This window comes from Hippopotamus amphibius, chromosome 2, assembly GCF_030028045.1.
Source record: "Hippopotamus amphibius kiboko isolate mHipAmp2 chromosome 2, mHipAmp2.hap2, whole genome shotgun sequence".
NCBI lineage: Eukaryota > Metazoa > Chordata > Mammalia > Artiodactyla > Hippopotamidae > Hippopotamus > Hippopotamus amphibius.
Window position 1 is genome coordinate 110,138,458 of NC_080187.1, and position 15,565 is coordinate 110,154,022.

Sequence of the window (15,565 nt, forward strand, 5' to 3'; positions counted from 1 at the left end):
GACAGAGTTTGGGGGACCCTTTGGGGGACCTGGTCTCAGGTGGATGCTCAGCGCCTCCTCCTCTCCCCTCCCTGAATGGGGGAGGGTCTTCCCAGCGGCCCCCACCCCCTCCCCAGTCCTGCGTCTCCCGGCTTCTCTGCTCCTAAGCAGGCCTGTGTCCCAGGCATAAGCTACTCGCCTGTTTATACTCCTGTGGACCTGACCTTGGGGCTGGGAGGGCTAGCGGAGGAGGAAGAGGCCCAGCCTCTGGTCACAGTTGCAGTGAGCGCTTCATCCCAAGACTGCTCTTTCTGCTGCGCTCAGATGTTTATAGACCCCCAGCTCCATCCCCCTCGTGGTGCCTTGCAGAGGCTGTCTGCACACCTGCCCACTCACCTGCCTCATTAATTCTCGTGGCCCCTTCCCCGCCGTCACCTGCTCCCCAGGCCTTCCAGGTGGCATCGATCACCTGGGTCCTCTCTCACAGCACGTGTATCCCTGCAGACTGATTTTGGGGTGTGAGTGTCCCACCCCCGGACTCAGCCACAGATCCCCAAGGGAGGCGGATGGTACACGGCCTCATGGTGCCACCTGGGCAGCTCCTGGCGGCTGTGCGGCCTGGACACGTGGAGAATGAGTGACAGGGCCGCCTTCTCAGTTGCCCTCCTTGTTCAAAAAGCTGCCTCTGCTGTTGCTTCTTGAGCAGCAAAGAGTGACCAGAGGCAAGACCAGGGAGAGGTGCCTTGGGGCTCATGGCACGCAGGGGTCCCAGGCCTCCCCCAGCCTCCTAGGGGCCGTGGGTGGAGGCAGGACAGCACGGGCCCCTCAGAGAGGCCAGCAGGCGCCACTCCCCTGCGGTCCCCGCTAGCTGGCCAGAACCTCCGCCCGGAGAGGAGGAATAAATTCAGCTTTGTAAATAGGGCTGTGTCCTTTCAAACTGATGCAGGAATTTGTGAGTTAAGGGCACCTGGGTGAATGGTCCTCTTGCATGTACCCTGGCCCAGACCCCCTGGTAAAAAGGGGCTCTGTGTCGTTCGGCTACACAGGTAGGTGGGTTTGTCACACCCAACCATCGGTCCATGTGTAAATTACACCTCAGTAAAGTTGATGTGAACCAAAGGGTGGGCTCTCTGGGACCTCTCGGGCTTCGGATCCTGGCTCTTCCCGTGTGTTTTGGGCAGATCATTTAATATCCTGGGTCCCGCTGTCCATCTGTGAAAAGGGACACCACTTCTTCCCTCACACGGGTGTGACTGGGTCGAGCACCAGCACATTGCTGGCCGCTGGTGTTGCCCGGGTGACGAGTCATCACTTGGGGGTCTTTGAGACAGCCACGGTCACTTTTCCTCTGCGGGAAGCTTGGAATGGACCATTAGTGGAGAAGAAACTCAGCAAATGCGCATAGATAGCCTTTCGGACATCCTTTCCAGAAGTAGTGACCATGATGGTGAGGCCCAAGGGGTCCGAGGGTCTGGGGACCCTGCCGTGGCAGCCTGTCTGTGTGACCTGTCTGTCACATTCCCTCCATCTTCAGGCATCTCCAGGCTCGCCCTTTGTGGCTCCCAGGCACCAGGGCTGCTCCCTCCGTAACCACAAATATGTGTGTGGACACGGTGGTGCAGCCAAGGACACTCTCAGAAGCTGACCCGTCTTCAGGGTGGGACCTCTGGGTGTCCCGAGTGGGTCCACCCCTAGGATTCCTGCTTGACCCCTCTCTTGGAGCCTTGGAGTGGATGTCCCAGGCCTCGAGTGTTTTCATCTAGAAGGAGTGGCAAGGTTCTGAGTGAGCTGGTCCTCCCAGAGTCCCTCCCAGGCAGGACCCAACAACTGCCCAGTCCAGGTGCTTCCACCTCTGGGCTCTGGGGAAGCCTGTTGTCTGCCCACTGTGGGCTTGCTCCTCAAGCTCACCTGTCATCCAGACCTCCGCACCTTTGGCCAGGTAGTTCCCTCTCTACCAGGAACACCTTCAAAATCCTGTTCGTGGTGGGTCTGAGTACTGCTCCATATGACTTTGTGCTTTTATCTCATGAAAATTTCCTGAAGCGATGGACATTTGCACTACGTTTTACTACAGGGCCCGGTTGTGGGACTTTTTATACCATTTATTAGCCCCAAGACCTCTGCAGTGCCTTAGAGTAGGGCATGCCAGGAGGTCTTGTTTACCTTCCTCCCTCCATACAAATGGGGTGGAACTGTCGCCCCTGGATCCCTGTGTGATTATTTTGACCTCAAACAAGAGATGGTGTTTGGGTGCACTTTGAAATTTAAGTAGTATGTTTTAATTGCTAATATTAATAATTAGCTTGACTGTCAGGTCTAATGGGACTTGAAAGCTCCCCACCTCCCACTTAACTTGGGGGTATTGATTCTGATCACAGCACCTTGCTGGGCTGGATGGGGGCTCCCCCAGCTCCCTCACGATGTCAAGAGTATACCCAGCTCCCAGGACTAAATATAACCCACAAGAAAGAGGAGCTTTCGTGGAGCGGAAACACACCCCCATCTCTCCCACAGCTCATGCTCTCTCTTTAAATGAGCTGCGTTACCCCAGGAGAGGGTCTGAGAAGAGCAGTGGAGGGCGGTGGATCCAAGCAGTATCTGCTGGGGTCTGGCCAAGCGGAAAGCGGGCCTGTCAAGAATGATTAAAGAGCCCAGTGTTAGAAAAGAACACGTCTTTTTCTTGGTGGTAAAATGATTAGGAAGTAATAAGAAAAATGCAGGTTTGGACAGAACATTGTTTTGTTTAATCAGTTCTAAGTCCAACAACAACAAAAAAAACGACCCTTAGAAGTCATTTAAAAAGAGATTAGAACATACACGTGAACGTTTTTCCACCTAGCTTACAGGTTTAAACTTTAGGGGGAAGGGGCCAGACAAGTCTCTATTCCTGGTTGTGTTCCTCATTCCTCCATCAGTTGAGGCAGTTTCTATAATGGGAGCTGGAAGCAGAGGGTGAGTGAGAAACAGACTGGAGTGAGCAGAAAATGTCACCTGGTGATTGCAGTTCTGTCAGCTGCACAAAATCCAGATGGGTCAGATGGTCCTAGAAGCTGAAGGGAGAAACTGGAGTTTGATCACCTTGCAAGGGGAAATGGGAGCTGAAGGAGAGTGAATTCTGTTGGTTTTAAAGTGGTGTTGTTTCTGAAGGTAAACTTGATGGAGACAGAATCATGGAGGAGCATGGGGTCCAAGGTTCAGTGAGAGGCAAATGTAAGGACTATGAATATGCCCAGTGGAGCAACACTGGCAGGACCTAACTGGGTAGCCCGATGCTACATTTCCTTATTGACTACAGGATATATAGACTGCTTAAATGTAGCCCGATGCTACATTTCCTTATTGACTACAGGATATAGACTGCTTAAATGTAGCCCGATGCTACATTTCCTTATTGACTACAGGATATAGACTGCTTCTGGAGGGAGGAAGACAGACAGATTTGCGGAAACATTTTAAATAATGAGTCCTAATTTCACTTGGACACTTTGGATTTTATTATTGCTTTCAACACTATGAAATTTGTGGGAAAAAAATGGAGGCTGTTTGAATATTCTTAAATGATTTGACAAGGGTAAATGCTTTACTGATATGCTAGCAGTCTCAGAGCTTCCCTGGTGAGAAGTACCGGCACAGGGCTATTGTCAATGGACAGGGCTTCTCTGCATCACCAAGTGCCTGAATCATCAAGTAAAGGAAGAGTGGCTTTTGTTTGCTTATTTTAGGTGACTTTATATCTTAGAGCAGTTTTAGGTTCACAGCAAAACTGAGGGGAAGGTACAGAGATTTCTCATATACCTCCTGTCCCCAATTATACATAGCCTTCGCCATTGTCAACAGCCCTCATCAGTGTGGTACATTTTGTTACAATTGATAGACCTGCACTGACACATCACAAAGTCCATAGTTTATATTAGGGTTCACCCTTGGTGCTGTACATTCTGTGGTTTAGGAAAATGTGTAATGACGTTGCCACCATTATAGTATCACACAGAATAGTTTTGCTGCCCCCAAAATCCTCTTTGCTCCACCTGTTCATCCCTCCTTCATCCCCAACAGCTGGCAACCACTGAACTTCTTACATTCTCCTTAGTTTTGCCTTTTCCAAAATGTCATAGAGTCGGAGTCATACAGTATGTAGCCTTTCCAAATTGGCTTCTTTCACTTAGTAACATTTGTTTCCTCCATGTCTTTTCTTGCCCTTTTAGCTTGTTTCTTTTTAGTGCTGAGTAATGTTCCATTTTCTGGATGTAGCACAGTTTATTCATCCATTTACCTACTGGAGGACATTTTGCTTGCTTCTGAGTTTTGGCAATTATGACTAAAGCCGCTATAAACATCCGTGTACAGGTTTTTGTGTGGACATAGGTTTTCAGTTCATTTGGTAAAATACTAAGGAGTGTGATTGCAGGATCTAATGGTAAGATTATGTTTAATTTTGTCAAAAACTGTCAAACTCTCTTCCAAAGTGGCTACACCATTTTGCATTCCTACCAGCAATGAATGACTGTTCCTTCTGCACCACATCTTTGCAGAATTTGGTGCTGTCATTGTTTTGCAGTCAAATGCTCTACCCCTGAGCTCTACCCCCTGCTGTAGTGTTTTGGATAGGAAGAATTTTCAGTGAAGATTGAGTATTCTGAAGGGACTGGAGAGGGGACAGACTGTCCTTTCATCCCCAGGAATAACGTTAGAAATGCCCAGGATATCCAGTATTTCCAGTCAGGGTCCTGGGCATATTTTGGGCACCTGTAAGTTCTCTGTGAGAATTTTCAAGTTTTGTGCTTTTCTTTTCAGTGGTAATCATCTAAAGTTGTTGTTAACCAGTTAGAAAAGGTACATATTACGATGTGAGTGGAGATCAGATGAGCCTGAGGCACACTGTTGCAAATGAAATGAAGGTAGGAAATGAGAGACAGAAACACTGGAATGTCTAAGGAAGTACTTTCATGATAGAGGGAGTGGCCAGTGCAAAGGATCTGAGGCTGGAGCAAGCTTGGAGTGTTCAAGGAACGGCCAGTGTGGCTGGAGGTGGGTGTTGGGGGAGTAGGGCCAGGGCTCCTAGGGCCTTGCAGGCCGTAGTGGGGATTTACATTTTATTCTGCGTGCACTGAGAAGCTTTGGGGATGCTTTGAGCAGAGGAATGTTGTTATCTGGTTTTAAGTTAAAAAACACTCTGGGCAGGGTCAGAGCCAGAAGTAGCAGAAGACGGAGCTCAGTCCTAGGGGTCTGGCTTCAGGGACAGGCCGTTCTGCCTTTCTGCAGGTGGCAGGCAGGATGCTAAGGTGCCCCCAAGCTTCCTGCTCCAGCCTCCCAGACTGTGACTGGGACGCATCTCCCTTTTGTCATTAGGTTATATTATGTGACACAGTTGACTTTAAGAAAGGGAGATTATCCATCCGGCCTGGCTGCATCACATGAGACCCACCTGGGTCTACAGGGCAGATAGGAAATCAGGATTTGAACTGTGAGAAGGATTTGGTATGTGTGGCTGGCTTTGAAGATGGAGGGGGCCGTGTGGCAAGGAATGTGGGTGGCTTCTCAAAGCCGAGAGCAGCCCCCAGCCAACAGCCAGCAAGGTAATGGGAGCTTCTGTCCTATAGACCCAAGGAATGAAGTCAGAGGGCAACCCAGAGTGAGCCCAGAGCCACTAGAAAGGAACACAGACCTTGTTAACAACTTGATTCAGCTTTGTAAGACCCTGAACTGGGAACCTGCCATGCTGTGCCTAAACCTCTCATCTATAAAACTGTAAGCTCGTCAGTGAGTGGTGTTTTAAGCCTCTAAATTTGTGGAAATTTGTTGTACGGCAGTTGACATATACTGAACACAGATGCAAAAATCTTATGTAGAATTAAGCAAATAAGACCCAGCAATATGTTAAAAGAGCAATAATAAAAACAGTTTATCCTAGTCATTCTAGGATGATTCGACATTAAAAAATCCACATTGCAGAGTGGAGGGAAACATAATCTTAATGGATGCGACAAATGCTTGTGCTAAATTTCAGAATTCTTTGCTGATGAAACAATTAATGAAATAGGCTTAGATAACTCAATAAAAGGAATCTTTTAGAAACCATGCAGTAAGTATTACATTCAAGTACAACATTTGAAAGTCAGAGACAAGAAATGGATGTCTGCTATCATTGTTATTCTGCAGTGCTGTTCAGGAAGTCCCAGCCAACATGATAATTAGAAAAAATGAGAGAAAGCTATCATTTGTAGGTTATATAAATGTTGCTCTGGCAAATTCAAGAGAATCAAATCACAAGTGTTAAACTAAGGAGAGCATTTAGCAAGGTGACTAGATATGCGTTAACATAGAAAACCCATCAGCTTCCTGATGCGTCATAAGTGACCCTATTAGAACGAAACCAAAAATGGTAAAACATCTAGAAATAAGTCTAGTAAGAAATGTACAACACCTGTGAGAGGAAAACCATAAACATTCTTAACAGACCCTTTCAAAAGAAGATCCAAATGAAAGGAGAAACTGTTATTATCTAGGAAGTCTCCATTTTGTTTGAATGTTAGTTCCCTGCCAAATACTTTATAAATTCAGTGCATTGTTAATCAAAATCCCAAAAGGCTTTTTCATCAAACTCAACGAGCTGATTCTAAAATTCATACAGAAGTACAAGCCCTAAAAGCAGTCAAGACTGTTTTGAAAATTAACAATAAAAGTGGAGAGGTTAAAGAAACTAAAAATAGAACTACCATATGATCCAGTAATCCCACTGCTGGGCATATACCCAGAAAAAACCATAACCCAAAAAGAAACATGTACCATAATGTTCATTGCAGCACTATTTACAATAGCCAGGACAGGGAAGCAACCTAAATGCCCATCAACAGATGAATGGATAAAGAAGATGTGGCACATATATACAATGCAATATTACCCAGTCATAAAAAGGAATGAAATGGAGTTATACGTAATGAGGTGGATAGACCTAGACTCTGTCATACAAAGTGAAGTAAGCCAGAAAGAGAAAAACAAATACTGTATGCTAACTCATATGTACGGAATCTAAAAAAAAAAAAGAAGGTACTGATGAACCCAGTGACAGGGCAAGAATAAGGATGCAGATTCAGAGAATGGACTGGAGGACACAGGGTTGGGGGGGGCGGGGGGGCGAAGGGGAAGCTGGGATGAAGTGAGAGAGTAGCATAGACATATTTACACTACCAACTGTAAAATAGATAGCTAGTGGGAAGTTGCTGTATAACAAAGGGAGATCAACTTGATGATGGGTGATGCCTTAGAGGGCCAGGACGGGGAGGGTGGGAGGGAGCCGCCGGGGGGAGGGGATATGGGGATATATGTATAAATACAGCTGATTCACTTTGGTGTACCTCAAAAACTGGTACAAGAGTGTAAAGCAATTATATTGCAATAAAGAGCTTAAAAAAAAAGTGGAGAGGTTATCTTACTAGATATCAAAACCTAGCCTAAGGGTCTAATAATTGGAATTGTGTGCTGTTGACATAGGAATAAACAAGTGCTATGGGCTGAATTGTGTTCCCTCTGGAATTCATGTATTGAAGCTCTAAGCCCCAGGACCTTAGAATGTGACTGTATTTGGAGGTAGGGTCTTCAAAGAGGTGACTAAGTTAAAATGTAGTCATTAGGGTTGGACGCTAATCCAGTGTGACTGGTGTCCTTATGAGAAGAGGAAATTAGGACACAGAAGTACACAGAGAGCAGCCCATGTGAGGACACAGGGAGAAGACGGCCGTCTGCAAGCCAAGGAGAGAGGCCTCAGGAGAAATCAACCCTACTCACGCCTTAATCTCAGAATTCTGGCCTCCGGAACTGTGAGAAAATGAGTTTCTGTAATTTAAGCCCACCAGACTGTGGGACTTTGTTACAACAGTCCTAGGAAACTAATACAATAAACAAATAAGAAAACTGAAGAATCTAGAAACTAAGCCATATCTGTGTGAACTAAATTTAATATAAAGATGTTGGGCTGCTGGCTATTCATTTGGGGGAGAATAGTTTTACCCTCACTGTTCACAAAAATAAATTTCAGATGGAATATTCATCCAAAAGGTTGGAGAAGTGCATATAAGAGGTTAAGTTTGTAGTCTTGTTCTGCAAAGTCTTCTTAAAAAAAAAGCTATGTGGGAGAAGATTCCTACATTCTTTATGTGAAACATTATCATTCCATAGTGAAGATACCTTTAAGTGAGTGATTTCTTCTTTTATTTTTCTGAGAAAATCTTCCACTTTGAAGTCTGATGCGGTGGGCTCTTGTTCTGGAGAAAGGAGGCCAGGCTAAGCGGGAGGGGGCTGGTGAGACCCCATTTGGGAGGGTGGAGGTTTCACATAGAGCTGTGAGGGGTGAGGGGTTTTGTTCCAGGACCATTGAAGTCCCAGCACGTTTACTGCCAGGTCACATTCACGGCACAGCCCGTGTCAGCGTTTCCTCACAAGCCCTCATTTTAAACCATGTGTGTCAGGCATAGAATCGTGATGTTTACCCCAAAACACACAAGAAAAATGGCTCTTTGGATAGAGGGGATCCTATTTCTGTTGGAAGAGCCGTGGCATTGTATTAATGGACTCAGTGTGTGTGAACATCTGACTCTGAACAAGATGCACTCGCGCTCCGTATCTTTTGAAGCCCATGAAGCCCACTGTGTTCTGTGAGTTGCAGTTACAAAGTCGGTCCAGGAGATCTGGATGGAGGGTGAGCACACGCAGGGGTTCCAGGGAACCCCGGACGGAGGCTGGGGAGGCTGGAGCACCTGGGCTCGCTCTCTGGATGGGGGCATGGAGAGACCCTTTCTGGTTCCAACAGCTTCTCATAAGAGAGGTCTGGAAGGGCGGGGCGGGGTGGGGGGCAGACACACATCCCTGAGGAGAGACGTGGCACCACTGTCCCAAAGGGCAGGCTCCCTGCTTGAGGCTGAGCACGGCTCCCGGGGGAGAGGGTCTCTGCTCACGGGTGTGTCCTTGCCCGTCCTGACCCCGTCCCCAGGTGTGGCCTTTGAATCGCTCTCTGGCCCCTGAGTTTCTCTTCTGGCTTTTCTTCCAGGAAACTGAGGAAAAGCGTTTGTTTCCATTTCCTAAGAAAAGGACAATCTGGGAGAAAACCGACAGACCCGCTCTGGGCTTTTACTGCTCACACAGTTGAAGTCATTGCCCCCCGAGGCACAGCCTGACCGGCCAGCATAGGAAGCGGAGCCAGCCAGGCCCGTCTGCCCCACCTCGGACTGGCTGGCCTGGAGCCTTGGCCGCAGGAACGCTGACTCCCACCCCCGTATCCATCTCAGGGGCTCAAGCCAGAATTATTCTGGAGCCTGTCCACTGCGAGGGGGTTTCCTGTGTGGGTCAGCCATAAAACACCCATTTCTCACTCTGAAGGCCCCTTAAAGAGGCGAGTGCATGAATGCAGATTTTAAAGTTGAGTGCTCAATTTTTGGACCTCAAGAAATTTCTGAGTCAGCCTTTCTGAAGCTCATCTCTGGGCCCAGCTTCAGAGAATCAGCATGCTCTGTGCAGTTTTCGAGTCTGATGTGGCCATGATGTTTGCAGTAAGCCTGTCTCCAGTCCACTGCATGCACTGGTCAGTGTGGGCGGCTAGGAGGCATCGCAGAGAGGCAGGACATCTGTCCAGGTCCTCAGGGAGGCAGATCCAGAGCTCAGGCCTGCTGACCTGGCCACGCTAAGCACATCAGCCGCATATCGGGACATTTCTCAGTTCTTCGTGGGCTGACTTGCATGATGTAGCTTTGAGATGGTAGCCTTCCTGGTGTGTCCACCTGTGGGCCTGATGTTGCTGGGCGGCCCAGCAGCTGCCTGGGCCCCTAAGGCTTGGGCACGGGCCACCGTTGCCAGCCTCAGCTCTGCAGGCAGGGGCTGCATACTTAGCATCAGGTGTTAACGGGCTCAGGAAGTGCCCTGGGACCACTGAGTCACTCTGCCAATCTCACTGGAGGAGGTTCAAGGTTTAGTATTGGCTAGGCGTGGGGGAACGAATCGCCAACCTCTTTTTTATGACATGGTCTCTCTTCCAAACGGAGTTATCCTGTAGTGGATTGTTTTTCTGAGGAGTTGTTCAGACCCAATGAGGGCGCAAACTAAAATAGACAGTTAATGTTAAATGTTAAAACGTGGAAAAGGAGGACTTCCTAGGTGGTGCCGTGGTAAAGAATCCGCCTGCCAGTGCAGGGGACACGGGTTCGAGCCCTGCTCTGGGAAGATTCCACATGCCACGGAGCAACTAAGCCCGTGTGCCACAGCTATTGAGCCTGTGCTCTAGAGCCCGTGAGCCACAACTGTTGAGCCCATGTGCCGCAACTATTGAAGCCCATGCGCCTAGGGCCCATGCTCCACAACAAGAGAAGCCACTACTATGAGGAGCCTGCGCACCACAATGAAGAGTAGCCCCCGCTCACAGCAACGAGAGAAAGCCCGTGTGCAGCAACGAAGACCCAATGCAGCCAATAAATAAATTAAATAAATAAATTAATTAATTAAAAAAAAAAGTGGAAAAGGAACCCCAGCAAGCCACTTGGTGACAGCCTGTGGGCAAATAATAGTGGGGAGGGGCTCAGCCTGGAGCACACGGCTCTCCCCCTTAATGCTGAGAGCCGGAGTGACCTTGGCCACGGGGAGGCCCTTTTCTGTCTCTGGGCTGCAGCGACTCCTCTCCTGGTGGCCACTGGTTTCTCTTTGTTAATTAGCCTTTATTTTCATGGTCAGACACACATCTTGTCCTGCCGTTTCTGAGCAGTGGCCTTGGCCTTGACCGGCCTCCGAGAGAGCAGAGTGGTCCGGGATGCCTGGGCAGGAAGGGAGAAGCGTGTACTTCTGTTTCACCCCAGCCCAACACTGCCGCATTTGTGACAGCGTAGACAGAGATGCTAAGTAAGGAGGGAGCCTTAGGAGTGTCCACTGCTAGCTGGCTGCAGAGCTGGTGTCACCTGGTGTTTCATCAGGTCTCCTGGAGGGGTGTCAGCATTGGGGGGGGGGGGTGCGGGAAGGAGGTTGATTAGTGCCCGGGTGTTTCCCTGGGTACAATGCACTTCCTTCTCATGGGTCAGTGCTGTTTGTGGTCTGTCATTTGTACCTTTAAATCTGTGTGAATATCCACATTCCCTTCTGTCTAAATCAGTGGAACTAAAAAATATTAATAGGCAGCTGACCTATGAGGAAACCTTCAAAAGACTCATGAACCTGGAAACTCAAGTTAAAACCTTGAAGACGTACCACTTTGCCCCGTCAGGGACCCCAAAATTTAAGTCTGACAATTCCATGTGTGGGCAAAAATATGCTGTGAGGGAAGAAACTGGGAGAGGGAGTTTATGTACTTATTTATTTTCAGAGAAAAGGATGTTTTTTATTTAAAATTGTATGTAGCATATTCTAATGTTAAGATCTTTTAAAGAAATTGGAGTATAGCTACTTTATAATGTTGTGTTAGTTTCTACTGTAAAGTGAATCAGTTGTATGTATACATATATCCACTCTTTTTTAGATTTCCTTCCCGTTTAGGTCACCACAGTTCATTGAGTAGAGTTCCCTGTGCTAAATAGTAGGTTCTCATTAGTTATCTGTTTTATACATAGTGGTGTATATATGTCAATATCCGTCTCCCATATCGTCCCCCCCTTGGTAACGTATGTTGGTTCTCTACACTTGAGACTCTGTTTCTGCTTTGCTGATAAGTTCATCTGTAGCATTTTTCTAGATTCCACAGATAAGTGATAACATACAATATTTGTTTTTCTCTTTCTGACTTATTTTACTCTGTATGACCATCTCTAGGTCCATCCATGTCTCTGCATATGGCACTACTTTGTTCCTTTTTATGGCTGACTAGTATTCCATTGTATATATGTACCACATCTTCTTTATCCATCCCTCTGTTGATGGACATCTAGGTTGCTTCCACGTCCTGGCTGTGTGCTCCAGATGAACAGCAGGGTGCATGCATCCTTTTGAATTCTGGTTTTCTAATGTTAAGATATTTATTGAACTAGTTACACTTGACCTAATCTGATGTCGGTGAACTATTTGTGTCTATATTCCATTCTTTTCTATTCTTTTACTGATTCCTTGTGTAACATGAGTATTCTTGATTTTTATACTTCTAAATGAACGGAACTGCTAACTTCATAATAATCTGTGAAATACAAAATATATTCTGTTCTGATCCAAACCTCATATTTTCTCTAAGTTCATTAAATGACGTGGATAATTTTGTGCATAAATTACAAATTATAATTAGGTTATTTTACCCACTTCTTAAAATGAATGTGCATATTTGGATTAGCATGTCTTATTCTTAATCTCCTCTTAGTTTTATTTTTTTCTGACTTTAGCCCCTGCTTTTTTATTTTTATTATTTTTATTTAAAATTTTTTTTATTGAGGTATAGTTGATTTACAATGTTGCATTAGTTTCAGGGGTACAGCAAAGTGATTCAGTTATACATATATATGTATTCTTTCATGTATTATTCTTTTTCAGATTCTTTTCCCTAATAGGTTATTACAAGATATTGAGTATAGTTCCCTGTGCTAAGCAGTAGGTCCTTGTTGGTTATCTATTTTATATCCAGAGGGAGTTTAGATTGGTGAACGCACATTATCAGGCAGCGGAGCCCCAGCTGGAAAAGCTGGAAGCTGCCACACCACAAGGCAGGTACCAGAGAAACCCTCACACAGGGCGGAAGGGAACCACCGCGGGGGCGTTCACAAACACTGCAGACAGCCCAGATGTCCACAAAAAGCAGCCCAGATGGTGACAAATTGTGACGTACGTACTGACTAGAGCCACAGGTTCTAACACGGATGGCTCTCATGACATAGCTCGGGTAGGAAAAACCAGTTGTCGGAGGATCCAAACGGCCTGATTCTGTTTCTGTAAAGGTTAAGTCTGTGCAAAGCAATCTTGTATATATGTTGCTTTGGGATAAATGCGTATGTGGTAAAAGCATAAGCCATTTATGAGAATACTAAATTAATATAAATTCAGGATAGTGGGGGCCTTTGTAAGGGGACTGAGAGAGGAATAGGACGGAAATTTGGCCGTTGTATTATTCATTCACTTTTTCTGGATACATCTGAAATAGTACCTCTAAATTATTTCCAAGCCTGAAAAACAAACGAACCCCAAAGCCTCTGAATAATCAGCTGTTAGAAGTGGGACTCTGAAAGGCGTTTTTCTTCCCACAGTGTGTCCTGTGCTTAGGATGGGAGATTGTCCCCTGAAGCAAAGCCCTCACCCGTTGGGTCCTGCCCGGCCTTGCCTTTGTGGGTCCCTTCTAGGGAGCCAGAGACGTTAAAAGCTATTTTGCTCCGGATGCTTGAAAAGGTTGAATTTCCTTAAGATCCTGGGATCCTGGATAAAAGAAAGGCAGGCTGTCTCTCCTGTTTTCCGGGGAGCCCCTCTTGGGTCTGTATTTATATATTCATAGGATCCTCTCCTGCCGGGCTTTTAAATGGTGAGTAATGGGTTCATGACCCTTGGTGAGAAGAAAGATAACCCCAGCAGGTAATATTATCTTTTCCTTTCATCTGCTAATCTCCCTGCTGCCGGCCAAACACCCCAGAGCGCTTGGTCTGTGTGCTCTCCAGAACCCTTCAATTACACCCTCTGCCACCCCCCCAAAGCTGGAAAACCTGATTTTCTTAAGGAGAAAAGAAAAGAAACCTCATCCCGGGAACGGAATTTGGTTTGTATTTCTGGGGAAGCGTGGGGTGGTCAGGGATCCCTTCCTAACCGTCCTGCGCAGCCCCCCGGAGCGGGAAATTGGAAGGCCTTTGTCTTAGCACAGGGAGGCAGCTGCTCCCATCCTGGCCACCCTGCCCAGATGCCGCAGTACAGACAGTCTGAGGTGTAGACGGAGTCCATAGTGTACAAGGTCGGCCTGGACTTGTGTCGCTCCCCCAAAGTGGGGAGGGGGAGGATTGGTAGCAATGGTAGGCGTTTCCTTTATGGAAAATTTCCGACTCCTGCAGAAGTAGTGGGAGTAGCACCCTTCTAGCAGTCCCTTCCGCCCCGCCCCGTGGGCCCCACCCCCCACTGGCTCCAACAATAATGGTCTGTTCACACCTCCATCCTCTCCCCTTCTGCTCTTTGAATTCATCTTTTCATTCGTACTTAAACATCTTATGATGTGTCTCAAAAAGATAAGGGCTCCTTGAGAAAGGAACTGCACGCTGCCATGACCACACTTAGTGAACAGTTATTTCGTAATGTAAATTATGCATTCGGTATTCACATTTCACTGTTGATTTCATGATTATTTTATTTTTCATGGTTCAACCAGGATTGAAATAAGGCCTTATACGTTGCAAATGGTTGATTGACTTTAGTGCATTATATTAAATTAAATCTCACTACTGGAACTGATGACAGGCTGGGGGGTGGGGAGGGGCTCTGGAGGTTTCCTGTTGGAATTACATTGTGGTAACTCTCCCCTTCCTTTCCTATCCCAGCCTCACCCTTTAATTCCATCCTACGTCATACTCTCCTGATGCAGCAAGGCAGGCGTGGGGTCACATTCGACTTCTGGCCATCGAGAAGGGCCTCCCCTGCCACCCCGAGGGTGGGAGGAAGGGATCGTGAAGCACTTTAAGGAGGACAAGGGGTCATCCTGACATGACAGCCTGTGCTGGGCCTGATGACATGGGAAGTCTGTGGAGACTGGTTCATCCCTGTGGAGAGGTCCGGGGATGGGCCTCCAGAACTGCTCCCCCCAGACTTTTGCAAAGGCTGTCTTTTTTGTTTTGTTTTGTTTTGTTTTGTTTTGTTTTTAACCTCTCCGCGGCCCTCTGCTGCCTCCCCAGCCCCTTTGTTTTCTGGCCAGCTGCAGGCCATGCTGCCATTTGGAAACCAGCCTGCCTCCCTGGGTCTGGCTAACAAATGGGAGAGAGCTGGGGTGCAGAGGCTCGAGCCTTTCAGTGGGGAAAAGTGGAGGTGGAGAGGGCTGCCGGCTTAATCACCTTGGGCTCTGGAAACCGCCAGGTCTCGGCTCCTGAGCTCAAAGGCATGTTAGCTTTCTCGGTAGAAGGCTTAGCGAGCTCTGCCGGGTAACAGAGAAAATGCTGCGTTAAGGCAATAAAGTGTTTCCTACATTGTCTCCCTCACCAATTAATCACCTTCTCAGCACAGGAAGTCAATGACTTAATTTAGAAAATATGGTTAAAAAAAGTTGGTCCAAAGGCTCTTTGGACTTAATTCAGTGCATGTTAATATCTCTCCAGATTATATCCTGACATTGATTAAATTAAAGAAGAAGGAATCAGAAGTTTTGCCAAACTGGAAATGGAAGCGTGCTTTGTGGACAGAACAGTCTTGGACGTGCTTGGCAGCCTGAGGGATGCTTTAGCTGTTGCTCAAGTTGAAAATCCAATAGAGGAACGAGTTTGTTAGATAATTGTGAGATGAGGGTGAAGACTGAGATAAAGCCCTGCAGCATTAATATTCTGATGATGTCAAAAACTGTCAGGAAAAGTCGTGGTGAACAGAGAATGCAGAATATAGAAGTTGCGTGTACCTAGAGGCCTGCCTTTTTTTTCTTTTCTTTTCTTTTTCTTTTTTTTTTAAGGTGATCAAGGACAAATGG

General features: G+C 46.9%; 1 protein-coding gene across 1 annotated transcript in view; it reads left to right on the forward strand.

The window, feature by feature from the left end:
* The window catches only part of ROR2 (receptor tyrosine kinase like orphan receptor 2), a 227,147-nt gene that overhangs the window by 52,621 nt on the left and 158,961 nt on the right, over nucleotides 1-15,565 (forward strand). The gene's annotated exons all lie outside the window — the stretch shown is intronic.